This window comes from Petaurus breviceps, unplaced genomic scaffold (assembly GCF_028583685.1).
Source record: "Petaurus breviceps papuanus isolate PSGF00001 unplaced genomic scaffold, PetGlider_PUasm1.0 174, whole genome shotgun sequence".
In the NCBI taxonomy this organism is placed as follows: Eukaryota; Metazoa; Chordata; class Mammalia; order Diprotodontia; family Petauridae; genus Petaurus; species Petaurus breviceps.
In genome coordinates, this window is record NW_027185761.1 from 77377551 (window position 1) to 77392445 (window position 14895).

Here is a 14895-nt window from a genome sequence, read left to right on the forward strand (position 1 = left end):
CCAGCATGGTGGTCTTTTCACTTCGTTCATTTTGAAGACTTCAGGGTGAAATGATTGGATCTCAGATGTGAAGGAGCGTGGTCTTAGAGACCTCCTTGTCTTCTTCTCTCATTAGACAGATACCCCAAATGGGGCCTGGGCTTGTCTTCTGACACAGTAACACACATCATGCCAATTCCTTTATTTTCCTCTTCAGGAAGAACTTTGGCTGAAACTTCTTTATGTATTCGCAGGCTTCATTTAGAGTCAGAATGTCATTACCGCTATTGCCTGTTTGCTACAGGACTAAAGCTAACTGTATTTGGGCAAATGTCTCACATGTAGAGCAACATCAGTTTTTAAAAGTTGATAGATGACCTACAAGCTCATTCTTAGTATTCCTACATCCCTTTTCCTTCACTCTACAACTAGAGTCAATTCATAGAAAGTCTGCCTCCCAAACCTCTCTCATATCTGGCCCCTTCTCTTTGCTCTCATGACTACCATGTTCATCCAGGCCCTCATCACCTCTCACCTGGAATATTTCATTAGCCTCCTCACTGGTCTCTCTGTATCCAGTCTCTTACCTCCATTATACATCTTCAATATAGCTATTAAATTGATATGGTTCATGCTCAGTTATGACCATATATCAATGCCCTGCTCAAGAGGCTTCTGTAGATGCATATTTCCACTAGGAGAAAATGCAGCCTGCTCTCTTTGGCTTTGAAAACCCTTAACCTCCAACCTATTGTAACAAGTTTACCTCTTTATTCCAGTTTATTATGTGGGAGATTTGTATGACTTATCACTGAAGGACTTGTTCTGTGAGTTAATTAAGAGTCTCCTAATTGGTTGCTGAATCAGAGGAGCTAATGATTCATTGGCTGTAAAGAGATCAATGTATCTTTGGCCACTCTGATCCTCTCTGGTTGCAAAGCATGAGAGGTTTATTTCGAGCTATGTTCTGAAAGTAGTGTAGGGGAAAAAATGATTGACATGACATCTGTGTGGTCATGGAATTCAATGCACATGCCCTGCCTAGGCAAGCCTGAGCCAGGGTCTGCAATTGTCTCTTCTGTATTAATTCTTTCTTCATCCTAGGCACATAAACTCCTATGATGGTAATGTCCAGGTTTGGAAATAACCTTCTGACTTTGAAAGGTCAAGAAACCTTGGGTTTTATTAGGTTTGAACTTCTCTTGGTAGGAGAAGCTTCTTCATTGGAGATAATGACCACCAAGAAGAAGAGGTCTGGTGTAAGCTTGGCATATTATCAGAAGAGTTGGAAGAACAGTACCAAGTTGCAGTGAAATGTAAAATGTAAACGGCATTATATTCTGGTGAAGATTAAATGCCAGTCTCTCAGAAGCCTGTAAGTCATTTTAAGAAAGTTATTAAATCTTATTTTCTGTTTTATTATTAAATGAGTGCTTATGAGAGTTCTGTGTTTAGCATTCCTTTTGTGTGTAGGAATAAATTACCTCTCCCATGAATAATTCTTAGTGAACATTGAGGGTGTTTTTACTTCTTTCTTTGGGAAGGTTCAAGTCATAACCTAAGCTTTAATCAATTTTCCTGTGGCACTAAGTTTGGGGTTGCACAAGACATAGAGGGTGGGAAGCAGGAGCCTCTGCCACTCTTCTTAGAGGCAGGCTCCTCCAGGGTTGAACCTGGTCCAAACCACATACCTGGTTAGCACAGAACCCCAACCCAAGTGGGCACAGATAAGCAATCTCTCAATAATAGATCCTTTTTCCTGACCTCTCAGATAACTCTCTCTTCCAATCAATTTAGCCTGTTGGATGTTGTCTGGATGTGTATTTTCTAGGCTTTCTCATCTCTCCAGCTCTATGCTCTATAGGACCCTGGGCACTGTCATATGACCTGTTTGGGCCATGTGTTCCACCACTGCTCCCTTAGGACTCCTGGGACTCCTCATCTTCCCCAGAGCTCAGCTCATTTTGTGTCTTCTCTCCCCTAGAGTGTGAGCTACTTGGGGTCAAGGTCATTTGTGTATTTTTTTTCCATTTGTATTCCTTCCAATTAGCAGAATGTTTTACATATAGGAAATGTTTAGTATATTTATAAATTTTCCTTCCTTCCTTCCTTCCTTCCTTCCTTCCTTCCTTCCTTCCTTCCTTCCTTCCTTCCTTCCTTCCTTCCTTCCTTCCTTCCTTCCTTCCTTCCTTCCTTCCCTAAGTCGTTAGTTGGCAATTCAGCAGCTTTTCCTAGCCAATAACTAATCACTGCTCAGTCTTGGATTCAGCTGGGATCTCAAAGTTCCCTTCCAGCTCTAAGACCAGCTGGTGATTGGTCATAGATTTTGGAGTATGAGGAGGCACCTTTCACTTTTTTGATGTTTCACTCATCCCGTAAACAGAAAACAATATTTGGTTCAATAAAATTGTCACCAAAAGGAAAACTCTATGCTAGAATAGTTAAACTGGAGATGAAACCCTGTTTCAGTGACAGTCAGTCACAGGATCTTGTTGACAGAATATCTACTTGTGCTCTCTTGGGATTTGGGGAAGTCTCCTCTGAGCCTCAAGGACCTGCAGTAGCTTAGATGTGAAGGGGGACTTTGGGACCCCAAGCCATCTGGGTTCTCATCAATTTGGTGACTCTCTCCACCAGGATGGCACCCGAGGTTCCTTACCCAGTGCAGGCAGGCTTTGTGAAGGGCTGTGGACAGAGATATTTCTCAGACAGTCCTTAGCGCTTGGATGATAAGCAGTGGCAACTCAGAGGTACTCTGCTGTGCTGGCTCTTGGTGGGTGGGCACACTGTCCATGGATGAAGCATCCTTGAAGGTTTTCCAGCTAGGGAGGACCTGCTAGTACTTGGATCCACTAAGAGCCCAGAGTCCCCATCAAGCCCCAAGAGTTGCCAGAGGAGGATTATGTGGGAATAGCAAGAAAGCTTCATAGGTGCCCCTGAGGAGGTTTGCTGGGGCACGAGTTCATCTCCAAAGCGCCTCATCCAAAACCTGGTGCTGGAGGGTCTAGCTGAGGCACAGATGCTCAGTCCTCAGCTCTCTATGAGAAGTAGAGAGGTTTGTTCAACCTGATTTGTGGATGAAACAAAGAATTGAGGCTGGAGGGAAGGCCATTAGACATAATTAAGGTCCCAAGTGCAGCCTATGCATTGTGGAGCCTTCATGGTCCCTTCCAACGCTGCCCTGGTCCTTAAGAAATGTCAAATGCATACAAAGTGCCTGCTTAGCTGGCCCCAGTCAGGGAATTTTCAAGTTAAAGCAGTAAAACATTTGCTGACCCAGGGCACATAAATTACATCATTACCTAACGAACTGGGGCAGGGTGCCTTGGAATGCTGAAGCCCTTTGGAGAGGTGTGAGCTCTGCCCGTGATTACGGTGATTTAGACAGGAGCAGCTCAGGGCAGACAATATTAATTTAGGAGTGACTCATTATGCTCAGTACCGGTCTGGAATCTAATGAGCTGATTCAAATATATTCAGTTCTGTGGGAAAATTTTACAGAGAATTCACCCAATGGGCAGCATGGGGATGTGAAAGAAACTCTCCCCCAAAGAAAAATCCTTCCACTGAGGCTACTCTGCCCCCCCCCATAGTAAAATAAAGTAAAGGATTTTCTTTTTCAGAGCTGGGCTTCTGGAATTGCTAGATTAGGGGAGGGGGGGAAAGACAAGTTAAATCCATTTGGAAATAGAGTGCTTGGGGCTGGCAAATGCATTTATTTAATATTTCAGATTAAATGCAGGTGAGCATTTATGAAGTATTCAAGAAAGAGGCAAATGAGTCAGTAAAGGGGGCCAGAAAGTGTTGACTTTTTGGTGATTTGGGACCAGACAAGTATTTGCTATGAGGAAGGGAGTTTTTAATGAAAGGTATTTGAAATTCTAAGTTGTGAGAAGACCTTGCAAGGTCATCTTCCCTCTCTCCCTGCCTTAAAAGAGCTGACAATCCTTCTTGTTCTCAGAAAGGGAGACTTCCTAGGCTTTCTTCAATTGTTTTAGAAACAAGGAATGTACCTCTGACCTTCACAAACATCGTCACATACCAATATTTCCACCTAGAAAAGAACAACTGCAGGTGAAAGCATGAATCCCATTATCTACAGCTTCCCTTAAACATCAGCTATATGGATGATCCAAGCAGCAGTTTTCACAGCTGGGTCTTATTGTCCAGTTGTGGCCTGAACCTCTTCCTGATCTTAGCTGCCCTTCCTCTTGATCTGGGCTGGGTGTTTTCTGGAAGGGCTTCATGGGTCTTCCTCCCTTTCTCCCCTTGTTGATGGTATAGTTGTCACTAGTCTTTTCTCCATCTCAAAAATTTTCACTCTGTTCCCTCCCCACAAAAACTAATAACTCTCTATTTCAGCAAGTTAGCAAACTCAAGTGAAACAAACCCTCACATTGTCCATGACCAAAAATGTATATCTCACTCTGTACCCTGACAGAAATTATCTAGCTCTTCCTCCTGTGGCAATATATAGGAAGAATGGTGATTCATGTGGATTTAGTTTATCTATATTTTGTATCAGGAGACAGCTAGGTGCTTCACTGGACAGAGACCTTGGCCTGGAGTCAGGAAGATCTGAGTTCAAATCTGGTCTCAGACACTAATTGTGTTACCCTGGTCAAATCACTTAACTTCTATCTGTCTCAGTTTCCTCATCTGTTAAATGAGTTAGAGAAGGAACTGGTGAACCACTCCAGTATCTTTGCCATAAAACCCCATGGACAGTGTGCTATGGTGCACAGGGTTATGAAGAATCAAATATGACTTAATAATGGGAAAACAACATTTTTTATCTTTGTATATTTATTTTATAACTTTGCTAACATTAGCAATTGTATGGTCCTTGTATTTCCCCTTTTGGGCCATTCATTTATGGCTCAGTTAATATACTTGAAATTTTTTCCATTTAAATTTTCTATTAATATTTCCATTAACCAGGGGTGGCTAGGTGGCTCAGTGAGTAAGAGCACCGACCTCAGAGTTGGGATGACTTGGGATTGAATCCAGGCTCTAATACTTAGCACCATACCCAGAAATAACTGACCATGTAACCTTGAGCAAGTTCCTTAACCCCAATTGCTTAAAAATATTTCCATTAATCTGTATGTACAAATGGAAAAGGAGGTACAAAAGCTAATAGAAGAAAATTATCTTTCAGGGGAAAAGATGGGTAGTGAATGAAATAAGGGACTTAATAAGCTTTCCTGATGAAAAGACCAGAACTGAACAGGAAATTCAATCATCAAATACAAGACTCAAGAGAAGCATAAAAAGGTAAACGGGAAAAAACATGTTGTTCAATAAGATTTAAACTGTTTTCCCTACATGGGAAGATGATACTTGTAACTCTTGAGCACTGTTTCTCTGTTAGAGCAGTTAGAGCAGTTAGAAGGAATATATATAGACAGAGGGTATGGGTACAAGTTGGCTTTGATGTGATGATATGTAAAAAATTAAGGGGTTAAAAAAGGATTGTACTGGGAGAAGAGAATGGGAGAGGCAGAATAAGGTAAATTACAACAAGAGGTGCAAAAGACATATTACAGAGGGAGAGAAGAGAGGGGACAAGCATTGTTTGAAACTTGATCTCATTGGATTAGGCTCAAAGAAAAAATAACCCTCAAATGAATATAGAAATTTATCTTATCCTATAGGGAAAGAGGAGGGGGAAAGGGGGAAGAAAAAGGAAAAGGGAGGGTGATAGAAGGCAGGATAGACTGAGGTAGTTGGTGGTCAGAAGCAAAACTCTTGTGAGGAGGAACAAACTGAAAGGAGAGAGAAAAACATAAACAAGGGAAAAATAGGATGGAGGGAAATACATAATTAGTCATCGTAACTGTGAAAGTGAATGGGATGAACTCCCCCATAAAATGGAAGTGGAGAGCAGAATGGATTAAAAACCAGAATCCTACAATATGTTGTTTACACGAAAAACATTTGAAGCAGAGAGATACAAACAGAGTAAAGGTAAAAGGCTGGAGCAGAATATATTATGCTTCAGCTGAAGTTAATAAAAAAAAAGCAGCAGCAGCAATCCTTATCTCAGACAAAGCAAAAGTAAAAATAGTTCTAATTAAAAGAGATAAGGAAGGAAACCACATCTTTCTGAAAAAGGTGCCATAGACAATGAAGTTGCATCATTAGTAAACATATATGCACCAAGTGGCATAGCATCTAAATTCTTAGAGAAGAAGTTAAGTGAATTACAGGAAAAAATAGATGGCAAAACTACACCTCCCTCTCCCCTCTCAGAACTAGGTAAATCTAACTACAAAATTAAAATAAAAAAGAAGTTAAGGAGGTGAATAGAAATTTTGAAAAGTTACATGTGATAGATCTCTTGAAAAAATTGAATGGGGATAGAAAGGAACAAACATTTTTCTCAGAAGTACATGGTACTACACAAATATTGGCCATGTACTGGGACATAAAAATCTCACAATCCAATGAAGAAAAAGCAGAACTATTAATTACCTGATTTTCAGATCATGATGCCATAAAATTATGTGTAATAAAAGACCATGGAAAGATAGGCTAAAAACTAATTGGAAACTGAATAATCTAATCTTAAAGAATGAGTGGGTCAAACAACAAATCATAGAAACAATAAATAACTTCATGCAATAGAATGACAATAATGAGAAAACATACTAAAACATATGGGAAGCAGCAGAAGCAGTTCTCTTCTCCATATGTTTTAGAAAAAAGGCCTTTGTCAGAGACATGTTGTAAAAATTCTTTCCCAATTTTCTGCTTCCCTCCTAATCTTGGTTGCATTGGTTTTGTTTGTGCAATAACTTTTCAATTTAATGTAATCAAAATTATCCATTTTGCATTTCATAATGTTCTACAGCTCTTGTTTGGTCATAAATTCCTCCATTCTCCATAAATCTGACAGGTAAACTATCCTTGGCTCCCCTAATTTGTCTATAGTATCAGCCTTTATACCTAGATGGTGTACCCATTTGGACTTTATTCTGGCATATGGTGTCAGATGTTGGTCTATGTCCAGTTTCTGCCATATTATTTTCCAGTTTTCCCAGCAGTTTTTGTCAAACAGTGAGTTCTTATCCCAGAAGCTGGAGTCTTTCTGTTTCTCAAACCTCAGATTGTTATAATTATTTACTACTGTGTCTTGTGTACCATCTATTCCACTGATCTACCCTTCTGTTTCTTAGCTAGTACCAAGTAGTTTTGATGATTGCCGTTTTATAATACAATTTAAGATCTGGTATGGCTAGGTCACCTTCCCCAGCATTTCTTTTCATTAATTCCTTTGATATTCCAGACCTTTTCTGTTTCCAGATGAATTTTGATATTATTTTTTCTAGCTCTAAAAAATAATTTTTGGTAGTTTGATTAGTATAGCACTGAATAAGTAAATTAATTTGGGTAGTTGTCATTTTTATTATATTAGCTTGGCCTACTTATGAGCAACTGATTTTTTTTCCAATTATTTGGATCTGATGTTATTTGTGTGAAAAGTGTTTTGTAATTGCGATCATATAGTCCCTGGGTTTGTTTTGGCAGGTAGACTCCCAAATATTTTATAATGTCTACAGTAACTTTAAATGGAATTTCTCTTTATGTATCTTTCAGCAAAAGCAGTTCTTAGGGGAAATTTTATATTTCTTACTGCTTGTAAGAATAAAATAGAGAAAGAGATCAGTGAATTGGGCACGCAGCTAAAAAAAAGTTAGAAAAAGAACATTTTAAAATTTCCCAATCAAATACCAAATTAGAAATTCTGAAAGTCAAAGAAGAGATTAATAAAATTGAAAGTAAAAAAATAAAATAAATAATACATAAAACTAAAAGCTGGTTTTATGAGAAAAAATAAAATAGATAAACCTTTTTTAAAATTTGTTTTAAAACAAAAAAAAATTATTAGTAACCAAAATGAAAACAGTGAATTCACCATCAATGAAGATGAAATTTAAAGCAATAATTAGGAGATATTTTGCCCAATTATACATCAATAAAACTGACAATCTAAGTGAAATAGATGAATATTTGCAAAAATATATATACATATATATATATATATATATATATATAAATTGTCCATATTACAGAAGAGGAAATAAAATACTTTACTTCATTTTAGAAAAAAGAAATTGAACAAATCATCAAAGAACTCCCTAAAAAATTCTCCAAGGCCAGATGGATTTAAAAGTGAATTCTACCAAACACTTAATGAATAAGTAATTCCAATAGTATATAAACTTTTAGAAAAAATAGGAAAAGGAGTCCTACCAAATTCCTTTTATGACACAAATATGGTGCAGATACCCAAACCAGGAAGAGCCAAAACAGTGAAAGACTAATTGTAGACCAATTTCCCTAATGAGTATTGATGAAAAAGTTTTAAATAAAATATTGTCAAAAATATTACAGTGATTTATCATGAAGATAATATCCTGTGATAAGGTGGGATTATACCAATAATGCAGGCTGGTTCAATATTAGGGAAACTATCAGCATAATTGACCATATCAGTAACAAAACAAGCAGAAATAATATGTTTATCTCAATACACGGAGAAAAAGCTTTTGACAAAATGCAGTACTAATTCATATTAAAAACACTAGATAACATAGGAATAAATGGAGTTTTCCTTAAAATGATAAGCAGTATCTATCTAAAATCATCAGCAAGCATTATATGTAATGGGGATAAGCTAGAAACATTTCCAATAAGATCAGGGGTGAAACAAAGATGCCTGTTATCACCACTATTATTCAAAATTGTACTAAAAAATATTGACATTAGCAATAAGAGAAGAAAAAGAAATGAAAGGAATTAGAAGAGGCAAGAAGGAAGAAAAACCATGACTCTGCAGAAGATATGATGATATACTTAAAGAATCCTAGGGAATCAACTAAAAATCTGCTTGAAACAGTTAACAACTTTAGCAAAGTTGCAGGATATAAAATAAACCCATATAAATCATCAGCATTTCTATATATTACCATCAAAGTCCAGCAGCAAGAGATAGAGAAATTTCATTAAAACTGTAGACAATATAAAAAATTTGGGAGTCCACCTGCCAAGACAAACTCAGGAAAAATATAAATACAATGACAAAACATTTCTCACGCAAATAAAGTTAGTCCTAAACAACTGGGAAAATATTAATTGCACATGAGTAGACCAAGTTAATATAATAAAAATTACAATTCTACCTAGATTAATTTACTTATTCAGTGCCATACAAATCAAACTACTAAAAATATTTTAAAGAGCTACAAAAAGAACAACAAAATCCATCTGGAAGAAAAAAAAAGGTAAAAAATATCAAGGGAATTGATGAAAAAAGTTCGAAGGATGGTGGCCTGGGTGTACCAGATCTAAAAGTATATTCTAAAGTGGCAATCATCAAAACTATTTGGGACTGTCTGAGAAATAGAAAGATGAATCAGTGGAATAGGGCAGGTACACAAGATGAAATATGTAATGACTACAGTAATCTACTGTTTGATAAACCCAATGATTCCAGCTTCTGGAATAAGAACTAACTATTTGACCAAAACTGCTGGGAAGACTGGAGAATAGTGTAGCAGAAACTGGGCATAGACAAATTTCCTACACCGTATACCAAGGTAATGTCAAGATGGGTACATGATTTAGACATGAAGAGTGACACCAAAACGCCATAAGCAAGTAGGAGAGCAAGGAATAATTTTCCCGTCAGATTTATGGAGAGGGGGAAAATGTATGACCAAACAAGAGAGAGAACACCATGAAATTCAAAATGAATAACTTTGATAACACTAAATTAGAAAGAGTTGACACAAACAAAGCCAGTGCAACCAAGATTAGAAGGAAAGCAGAAAGCTGGAAAATAATTTTTATTACCAGTGTCTCTGATAAAGGTCTCATTTGTAAAATATATAGAAAACTGAGTTAAATTTATAAGAATACAAGTCATTCCCCAGTTGATAAATGGTCAAGAGATATGAACAGGCAGTTTTCAGAGGAAGAAACTAAAGCTATTCATAGTCACATGAAAAAAATATTCTAAATAACTATTGATTAGGGAAATACAAATTAAACAGGTACCACCTTCCATCTATTAGATTGACTTATATGAAAGGAAAGGAAAATTATAAATATTAGAGATAATGTGGGAAAATTGGAAAACTAATGCATTGTTGGCAGAGTTGTGAACTGATCCTAATGTTCTGGAGAACAATTTGAAACTATGCCTGAATGGCTATAAAACTGTACATACCCTTTAACCGAGCAATACCACTACTAAGTTTGTATCCCAAAGAGATGATAGAAAAATAAAAAGGACCCACAGATATAAAAATATAGTAGCTCTTTTTGTGGTGGCAAAAAATTGGAAATTGAGGGGATGCCCATCCTCTGGGGAATGGCTGAACAAGTTGTGGTATATGAATGTAATACAATAATATTGTTCTATAAGCAATGATGAGCAGACATATTTCTGAAAAACCTGGAAAGACTTACATGAACTGATGCTTAGTGAAGTGAGTAGAACCAAGAGAACATTGTACACAGCAACAGCAGCATTATGTGATGATTAACTATGATAGACTTAGCTCTTCTCAGCAATACAGTGATCCAAGAGGAAAATGATAACCACATCCAGAGAAAGGACTATGGTGTCTGAATACAGATAAAAACATACTATTTTTGGTTTTTTAGTTTTTATGTTTTTTCTTCCTTGTGGTTTTTCCCTTTTGTTCTGATTCTTCTTTTATGACATGACTAATGTGCAAATGTTTAACATGATTATGCATGTATAACCTACATCAGAGTGCTTGATTACTTGGGGAAGAGGGGGAGAAAGGAGGGATGAAAAAAAATTGGAACTAAAAATTTTAAAAAATGAATGTTGAAAACTATCTTTACATGTAATTGGAAAAATAAAACACTCAAGGGGAAAAAAAAGAAAAAAAGGCCATTGGATCTGACAACTAAGAGATCACTGGCAACTTTGGAGAGAATAATTTTAGTGGAAACAGATCAGAAGGCACATTATAAAGGGTTAAGAAGAAATTAAGACAAGAGGAAATGGAAGCACCCATTGCAGATAGCATTCTCAAATAGTCTAGTCACTAAAGACAGAAGATATATGGTAGGAGGGTTAATAGGGATGCCGAGATCAAGTGAGAGTTTTTGGAGGACACAGAAGATATGGGTATGTTTGTAGACAGCAGTATTCTATTTAAGAACTTTTTGTTTCTGTATATGATTGTACTTATTCTTACGAGGTAAGGATTTTACAGTGAGTATTTGTCTTTTTGTCTTTTGGAATATTGTATTCCAAGATTTTCTGCCTTTTATAGTATTTGCTATCAATTCTTCCGTGATACTCATTGTTGCTTCTCAAACCTTAAATTTTCTTCTAGTTTCTTATTTTATTTGTTGCTTTGATTTCTATTCTGGATTTCTTTTAGAAAGTTTCTGGTGGAGTCTTTTTCTTTTCACTTCATCTTCTTTTTCCAGTAAATTGTGGAACTTTCTTTTTATGTTTTCTTGAAATATGGCACCCAAATTGAAGTTTGGTCATAGGTTTCAGAAAATTCAATGATTTTTAAATCATTTTTTTCCTTGACCTCTTTCTCAAGAGGCTGTTTTTGCTATTCACATTTTTTTTTCAGTTAGTGGATTTTGTCTCATATCTCTTGCTTTTCTCATATAGTAACTGAGTTATGTTTGATCATTTCTAGGTCTCAATGAGCCTGTTACTTAGGTAAGATTTTCAACCCCCAAGTCAAAACCATGTATTCCCCTTCCAATTCTTTGCTCCAGAGCTCTTATTTCATTTATAATTCCTTTTTCATTCTTTTCACTTTTTCTTGCAGGTACAACTGAAGTCCTTGGGCAAAGTGTTTCCCCATGTGACATTCTGCTTGCAGTTGCTATGAAGCTCCTCTCTTCTTTGGGGTTCACCTCTCAGATTTCTCTTGGGTCAACAATGCATCTGTAGGGTTTGGTATTGATTTCTGTTGGTATCTTATCTTTTCAGGACTTCAGTCCTTGATTTGAATTCTTGTGCCAGAGCCAGGCTCTCCCATCTCCTACATTTTATATTGGGTGTTCAGACCCTGTTTGATCTTGACTTTAATCACCTGGGTTTATGCTGCTGGCTTCTACATTTCATGGTTTGTCTGTGCTCAGAGATGTAGCAAGCTTTAATGTCCCTGGGTGTTGTTTTGCAATTGACTGTACTTCTCCAGGGTGCTGCTGAGGGTTTCTATCCCCACCAGTGTCTTTCTGGTCTGCATATGGCTTCAGGAGTCTTTCTTCTCCCTTCCATTCCCTCCCCACCAGAGAGAAACACAGAGACAGAGAAAGAAAACTTCCCTGTTCTGAATGATACTTTTGGCTTCTGTCACCTGAGCTCATTTTGGCTTGTCGGTAAGGATATGTACCTTTAGTATACAGCTATTTTGAGGAAGTCTAGGCTAGTTGAAGGCACTTAAAATATTTCTATTTTGATTTATTGATCATTATTGGATCTGTTCTCTTCTTTAAATCATTGCTAGAATATATGTGGGATCCTCTATGACTTTCCTACTTCCATCTTAACCAAAAACAGGTTCCAGTGTTTGTGACATCATTGGAGTCAGGAAATATTTCCTTCTTCCTAGTCTTTTGGGCTTTGCTCTGCAACTTCTGTTATTCCCTGAAATCCAGGGCAATTAGGAAGTCACTCTACCAAATCTAAATGTAGCTTGGGATGTCCTGGTTCAGTTTTGGAAAATGAAGCCCGGTCACCTCTAGTCATGCTTATTAGAATTGTCTGAGAGGCTGAGATGACTCCTCTCCCTTCCCATGATTGCCACTCTCCTGAAGGGATGATTGGAAGGGAGGACTGACCTGCTGGAGCAGCCTGAAGGAAGGACAAAGAGGGAAACTGAGAAAGGGACACAGCAAGAGAATATTAGATGGACATTTGTCTAAGAAACTGCCTGGGCTCCTGTCCAACGGTGGGCAAGAAGGGAGATACGACAGCTTCTATGAAGAAGAGAGGGCAGCAGGAGATGCTATTCCTACTGTAGGGAGTCACTGTGTGATGCTTCCTCTGCTTCTGGAAGGGCTCCTGAGGAGGCTGCTGGGCCTCCTCTAGGGCAGTGACTGGTGTTGAGCCCAGAGAGCCAGGTTCAAATCCTGCCTCAGGCATGTATGAGATGCATGCTCCTGGTCAAGCCACAACTGCTGGAAGGCTCACTTTCCTCATCAGTGTCATGGGACACTGCTACTTAAGAAAATGCCAACTTTCAAGACCTGGTTTCCAGACCCACCTTTGAAACTTCTGGGCTGTATGACCCTGGGCAAATTACTTTACCTTCCAGTGCTCTGGGATACTGGCTATCTGAGCTGACAAATGACAGACAAGGTACTGACCTGCATTAGGACAGGAATTTTGCTATTCCAAGGAAATGATGGGTTCTGTCCCTCTCCCATAAAAGTTTATAGTTATGGTTATTAGGAGAATCTTTGTACCTGCCTCCAGGGCCCAGCGCAGTGCCCAGCAGATAAGAGAAGCTCTACTGGAAACCCTCTTCCAGGGCATGAGCTACAGTTCTGACCACTATGGCCCCTGAGGATCAGCCTGGCGTCAAGCTCGGTCATGCTTGTTATAGAACTAAGACCAAGCCTGGTTTATGAGGCCAGAGGACAGGACATCTTAGAGCTGTAGAAATGGGAATGGGTTACTAAGGGAGATGTTTCATTTTCTCTCTCTTTTAACAAAGTTCTTTTCTAGGACCTCAACAGTGGGGAGCTAATAAGAGTACACAAAGCAGAAAAGAAACAGAAAATCTCTACTCTAGCCCCTAAGAACATCTAATTAAGGATCAAAAAAATGGTCAGAATTAAAAAAAAAACCTAAAATTGTTTGTGTTCATGCATGTATTATCCTTAATAGGCAACACCTCTGTCCAGTGTGCTTGGCTCATCTTTATTAGGCCAAATGGAAATTGTCCCCCTCTCTCTCAGGAGCCCGGTGATGGAGGCATACATCCATCTTAGTCTTTCACTGCCCATCTAATCAGGTTGCTCAATCTCTGTATTAAGGGGAGATCTCTAGGACCAGAGATGTCACATCTATATAATCTGCTTCATGTGTTCATGGGGAAAGGGGCATTTTCCACTTCTTGTCCCTTCCCGAATACCCTCTTTTGAGCCAGCCTTCTTTGGCAGGTAGATTGTTGGTGTTTGACTGAATTCTGCTACCCTGCTTCCCTTTCTACTCCCTCAGCATTGCCGATCTCCCATTGGGCACTTCCCCCATGCCAGGAAACCCATAGCTTGTTTCCATGCAGCTTGTGAACTTTCTCTCTTTATTAGCTTCCACTTCAAGACTTAGCCTTTATTAACTCAGATCCATTTCATTATCAGAGATTGGTAAATGCCAGCTTGGCAAATGGAACTCAAGTCATGCCGTCCTGTCTCTCTCTAACTGGACCAATCAATTCAATTGGTGTCACGGATGTGGAAGCCGTTCAGTGTCTCTGCAGTGATTTGTCACTGAGGAGCAGTTTCAGGGCATTTCACAGTTGTAGGCCAATGTTTATTTCAGGTCTTATCATCAGTATGCACTTCTTACACAGATAAATTAATTCCTTTCATCTGTCATTATAGGAACAAAGGAAATGCATTTTTGGCAGCTCCACAGTCTTTAGACCATTGAGAACTGACCTGATTGCCTGGCTTCCTGGTCTCCCCAGTTTCCCATCAAAAACTGCTGTGGAATTCATGGGGTTCCAGCTGGAAAACAGGAATGAGTTCATGGGTAGGGATATACATGGAGTTTTCTATTCTCTCCTAAACAGAAGTCAAAACATTTGGGTCTTAGTCCAGGCCCATAAAACTAGCTTTAAAGCCTTTGTCCATGCCAGGCAATCATTCTGGGCCTTTGTTCTCTACCTCTGT

General features: G+C 38.4%; 1 long non-coding RNA gene across 1 annotated transcript; it reads left to right on the forward strand.

The window, feature by feature from the left end:
• Window positions 1-965: 965 nt before the first annotated feature.
• On the forward strand, window positions 966-13295 carry LOC138158481 (uncharacterized). The gene is made up of 4 exons (XR_011167661.1): window positions 966-1354; window positions 5141-5256; window positions 11685-11707; window positions 11820-13295. It is a non-coding gene; the product is annotated as an uncharacterized lncRNA (long non-coding RNA).
• The last annotated feature ends 1600 nt before the right edge of the window (window positions 13296-14895 follow it).